The sequence below is a fragment of the Electrophorus electricus genome, chromosome 4 (assembly GCF_013358815.1).
Source record: "Electrophorus electricus isolate fEleEle1 chromosome 4, fEleEle1.pri, whole genome shotgun sequence".
Taxonomy (NCBI): domain Eukaryota; kingdom Metazoa; phylum Chordata; class Actinopteri; order Gymnotiformes; family Gymnotidae; genus Electrophorus; species Electrophorus electricus.
The window spans coordinates 8,294,014-8,299,746 of NC_049538.1; the positions used below are offsets into that span (position 1 = coordinate 8,294,014).

The following is a 5,733-nucleotide window of genomic DNA, read 5'->3' on the forward strand; positions in this document are numbered from 1 at the left end:
AGGTTTGCGTAAGATTTTAGGAGACTGAAAGGTGGGATGAAGGGATGGAGAGAAATGATCAAAATAAGAGAGGTACAATAAACAAAACAGCAGAGCCTCCTGTAGAGAGGCTGGAACCAGGCCCATGTCTGAACTTTAAAAGCCTCTGACATCTACCAACAGCAAATGTGCAACCGTGTGCACCATGCACACACACACACACACACACACACACACACACACACACACACACACACACACACACACACACACACACACTCATTCAGCACACCTGCTGTGTTTTGGTTTCCTACCCCAAGCCCTGCCCTGTTTCCTTCTGCTACAAGGAGAAAGAGCCGTTAGACCACCACTTCTCTCTCTCTCTCTGTAAGCAAACTTTCTCTTCTTTTCTCCCTTTCTCCTCTTTCACACACACACACACACACACACACACACCCATCCCCCCACACCGTATGGCGCAACAAGCCTGGCAACCTGAGATGCTCCTCCTTCAGTTCCTATTGAAGGTCTGAACTGCAGGCAGGCCCTCATCACCGCCTCAGAAGCTACGAACCACTTACTGCTGATTAGAGCTTCTCCTCATCTCCACCTCCCCCCGGGCTGAGAGTCCCCAGAAACACCTCCCTGCCTGCTCCACCAAAACACCCATTAGCATCATTTCCTCCATGTTCCCGCTCTACTTCTGGCATTTTGTTTCCCCCGACGGACTCGGGCAGGGGCCGGCTCCGCACCTCTCCCCACCAGTCCCCCGTCTCTCTGGGCAGAGGAGAGCTATAAATACAGGCGCCATGGTGTCCCGGGCCCCACGCTTGCCCCGCCTGGGAGGACAGGCAGAGAATCGGTCTCCCACCTCCAGTCCCAGCAACCCACCCTCATGCTGGGCAGGCCTGCAGACGGGTGAGCGCCAGCGGGCCACGTTGGTGGCCGTCCAGCTGGAGGGTGGCCCACGTTCACACTTGGGTCTAACGTGATGGAGTGGGTGACTTCCATTGGGCATGTAAGTGGGTGTGTGCTGTCGTGACGCAGTTATGTAAGGTCAGAGTCAGTTTTATTGCTGAATTAAGGCGTATGCCAAACATGTGCCCGGGAGTTTTGTCAGAAGGCATGATGAGCTTTGCACATTTCAGCAACAGTGCAGTAAACTTTAACTGTCATGTTTTTTTTTTTCCACTAAACATTAATGCCTTTCATTGCAGACCAGAACTATCGGCAAGTTTACCTGAGCTCTCCCAGTTGTGTATTCTAGTCAGTCCCCACATGCTAAAGTACTGGAATTTTCAATTGAAGTGTACTGAGAGTGAACACGCTCTTGTATGTATTGTCATAGTTCTTGTTTAGACATTATAGAATGATCAGGGACAGCAATATGGTGTAAGTGAGGAATACTGTGTGGGGAGATTCTTGAATTTGATGTGTTTCTTGTCATTTGAATGGGATTTCACAAAGGGACTTCACTTTTGAGTGTTCGGTGACTCATGAAACATGCACACATATTTCACACCATATAAATGGGGTGTTTATAATTCGAACTGTAGCGTGATATATGTTGTAAATGATAAACTTTAGGATAACAGGTAGTGAGCATCTGTGAGACACACAACATATGGGGTCCAATGTTCAACCTGGGCAAAATGAGGTTCGATCTCTCTCTCTTTCTCTCTCTCTCTCTGTCTGTCTCCCCCCTCCCCCTGCTAAGCCACAGCGCTGCTTAGGAACAGCCGGCTTCACAACAGCGTCTCCATGGCGACCCCAGGGTAGATGGGGGTGGGGGGGTCATAGTCAGCTTGAAATGTCTGAAGGTATAGAGGGGCGTCAGGCTGGAGGTGCAGTGCCTCCCTCCCGGTCCTTTGTCCTGACTGGCTGTTCTGGGTTCATTGTCACCTCCCCCTCTACCCACCCCCCACCCCACCATTAATCACAACATCTTTAGCGCCACTGAATTAGAGGTTTCTTAAAGTTACACTCAGTGAAAAAAATGCCTCCTTTCCATACCAAATGCATGCAAGCAAGTGTTGCTGGGCCTGCATCAACGTTTGGAGAAGCATCAGCTGCTAGCAGGAGTCCAAAGAAATACGTAAACAGGCACATTCCTCCCCGGCCTGAGCTTTCAGCATGTTTCTCATGACATGGGTTTATTGTTGAAGGAACTGTATCTTCTCAAAAAACAAACAAACCCTAAACTGACTTTATCTTCGTTAAATGATGACTGTTTGGCTGGCTTGGCACTTTGTGTTGCGGGAAAAACTGGGAATGTTCCCGACCGATCTCAGCAACAAGTTCCCATGTTCCCATGTGTTTATTAACCTAGATGGTCTGCATTTTTGCTCTGCTCCAGCATCAAACACACCTGAACCAAGCCCTTAAGAACCTGGAATACCTGGCAGAGGCATGTTGGGAGCAGGGTTGGAACAAATACGTGGACTGGCTGGAGGGTCCAGAGGATCGGACCAGGAAACGCTGCCTTATTGCTCAGGTTTCACATGGAAGCATGGGTTTGTTTACATGACCACACACGAAGCAAAAAAGCCAGAGGTTAGTGCCTCCATTCAACTGTATCAAAATCACAACTAGATTAAGCTCTTTGCTGGGAACTAATGTTTGAACCTTAGTAACCTTCCATGGATTTAATAATATCTCTGGTGCCAGTGTCTCCACTGCTCGCCAGAATTTTCTGTGGACTCCGTTTCTTTTTCCCTAGCAGCCAGCAGTGCTGTCTTCTTTTCCCCTTTTGTTTTAAGCTCTGAGCCAGACAAATTGCTGACTTAATCTAGAAAGATTTTAATAGAATTTCCCCTGTGCTCAAATAAGGGTGTGACTACTTGAGATCTAATGATTCATGGACCGGTTTGGTGGCAGCTCACAAGTAATGGTGTGCGTGTAGTGTTACTGTTGACATGATAGTTACCACGCTTGTGTGTGTGTTTTTGTGTGTCAGAAAACGATTGCTATAACAAGGGGATATGACACAAGGTGCTGCGTGATTCAAACAAAACAGTATCTGACCTCACTTTCTAGTGCCCTGGGTTTTTGAGGCTCTGCTCGGCTGAACAGGTTAAGGAATGTGTAGTTTCATTTCCCCTTGCACAGTTACCTGTGTGATCCATGTGTGATGATGCAATGGTTTCACCAGCACCGCACAGGGAAGGGCAGAGCAAGTCAGGAACGTCAGCATACATTTTGACCTAATTTCCCAGCCAATTTGAGACATAGCTTGTTTCCAAAGACCTTAGTGTATGTGCTGGATGGGTTTGGAGGAGTTGGAGATGACTAATTGATCTAAATTTAACTGTACCTGAAGCTAACGTGCCCGAGCTCGTTTGAAACGTTTAAGTTCAAACATAGCACAATCTGAATTTGCTTCAACGGCAGACATTAGAATCACCGTGTAAGTCTCTTTCTCTCTCTCCCTCCCTGTCTCTCTCTCCCTCTCTCTTTCTCTTTCTCTCTCTCCCTCCTTTGTAGCTGTTGTCTTTCAATATGGACAGGGTGGGGGAGGAGGCATTTGGAGAAGCAGCTCTGTGTCTCTCTCTCTCTCTCACACACACACACACACACACACACACACACACACACACACACACACACACACACACACACACACACACACACACACACACACACACACACACACACTTTGCCTGTTAAAGAGACTGAGAAGAAGACTAAGAGCAATACACCCCAATGACTAACAAGCCTGCTGTTCCTTACATAGCAGCATAAGACAGTCCACCCGCCTCTCTGATAGAGGTGGAGTTACAAAATATCTTCTAAATGCAATAGCCAGGTTTTGACACCAAAATAGTAACATGAAATAAAACAAACAATAAGACAAATATGACAGCAAAGGAATCCAATATTACCCACAATGCTGATTATATTTGTGACCTTTGCAGGTTACATGTCTGTGAGTCTGCAAAGCAGTAGAGTCTGTTATAGCACTATGATCATATAGGCCAGTGTGAATAGTTACAAAAGCTCATTCTTAGTGTACTCTCTCTCTCTCTCTCTCTCTCTCTCTCTCTCTCTCTCTCTCTCTCTCTTTCTCTCTCTCTCTCTCTCTCTCTCTCTCTCCCTCTGTCCCTGTAGGTGTGACTGGTCCTGCTGCATGTCCCCACTGTGGCCAGTCTTGTGCTACAGTGGGAGAGGAGCCAGAACTCTGCTGTGTCTGCTGTGTCTCAGGGCTCTTTAGTGAGGCCCTTAGTGAGCCACTCAGACAGACTGTGAGGACGCGTGGAGTGATTACAATCACTCTGATGCATGGAGGAATTACGACCATTCCGACGTGTGGAGGGATTACGATCATTCCGACGCGGCCCTGATGATTAGACACAGGGGAATTTCCCTGTTTCAGTTCTATTGCTGTAACTGCTAGGATTGAGCGATTTTAGCAATATGAATGACACATAGTTGTCATCTTGGTTCACGCCCACCAACACAAGTTGAAATCTGACTGAACATGCAAACCTTTGTCTTCACAATGGAGGTCGTCAACTGCATAACCCAAACAAAATCCTGTGCCTGACCAGTGAATGTAACCTATTGGCCCTTTTGTTGTAACATCTGACCCCCATGTACAGGGATGGTGGAGAATTTGCAGATCCTGGACTTTGAGGGCCAAGATTTCAATACCCCTGTCCTTTGACAAATGAACCACTAGTGATTACAAAATCCAGGATTGGATTTTGGGTTCAAGGTCAAGAGTAAGGGTAGCAAAATCCCAAACGGCCCATAACAAAGCATGTCATGTCTCTCCACAGTTGAGCCAAACTCAGTGACCTCTGCTCACCAGTGCCTGCGTGTGTCTCACACAAAGCACACTTTTGCGTGGGCAGGAGTAACTGGTCTTCCCATGAGCAGCAGAACTTGCGTGTCCGAAACCAAAGTACACCATGTCATAGTGGTGTGACGGGCTTGTGTCATGCATAACAGGAAGTGACCAAAGCACCCCCTCTTTCCCCTCCCCCCTCCTCCAGTGGAGCAGGCGAACACAGGCATGAGGGGAAGTGGCTGAAAGATGTGTTCACGACTAGCTGCTTACTCCGAAGCAAAGATGACAGAGAAAGGCTGGGTCTCAGTCTTTACTGTCCTTATTATAGGATCTGTAATGTTTTGATTTCTACTTTTATTTTATTATTCTTTGATATTCCCAAACTTTGTAACCCAAGCTGTGTTAATGCATGTATAATCTGATTTAGTATGCCAATAAAGCAATTGTGATCTGAAGATTCAATGCATTTTCCAAGAAAGACACAGGCTTCACTGACACTGACCGTGACACATTGTAGTCTGTGTACCTTCTGACAAGTCTGTGTGGGTCAGCAGTTCCAGGAACTGTAGTTATGCAAGAACAGCATGCACATGTTAGGCTATGATTTGGGTAGTGTCTCTTTTGACTATCTGACAGACCAATGCTGTGTCCCTAAGGGCAAAACACACACACACACACACACACACACACACACACACACACAAAATAATAATAATAATAATAAAGCCACCTGCTACTATGATGTGAACTCAACTTCACCACCCTTAAACAATCAGGCATTGTGCTCCTCCACATCCTCTCCTCTAATCCTATAGACTGTTCAGAGAGAGGGGGGGTGAGAAGAAGGGAGAGAGAAAGATGGAGATGGGGGAGAGAGAGGAGAGAGAAAGAGAGGGAGAGAGGGTGAGAGGGAAAGGGAGAAAGAGAGGGAGAGAGATATTAGAGAGATATTAATAGGACACAGG

At 46.9% G+C, this 5,733-nt stretch overlaps 1 long non-coding RNA gene across 1 annotated transcript; it reads left to right on the top strand.

Annotated features, from left to right (window-relative positions):
- The first annotated feature begins 937 nt into the window (after positions 1-937).
- LOC113577244 lies at positions 938-4,937 on the top strand. The gene is made up of 3 exons (XR_003410602.2): positions 938-997; positions 2,336-2,532; positions 4,087-4,937. It is a non-coding gene; the product is annotated as an uncharacterized LOC113577244 (long non-coding RNA).
- Positions 4,938-5,733: the final 796 nt, after the last annotated feature.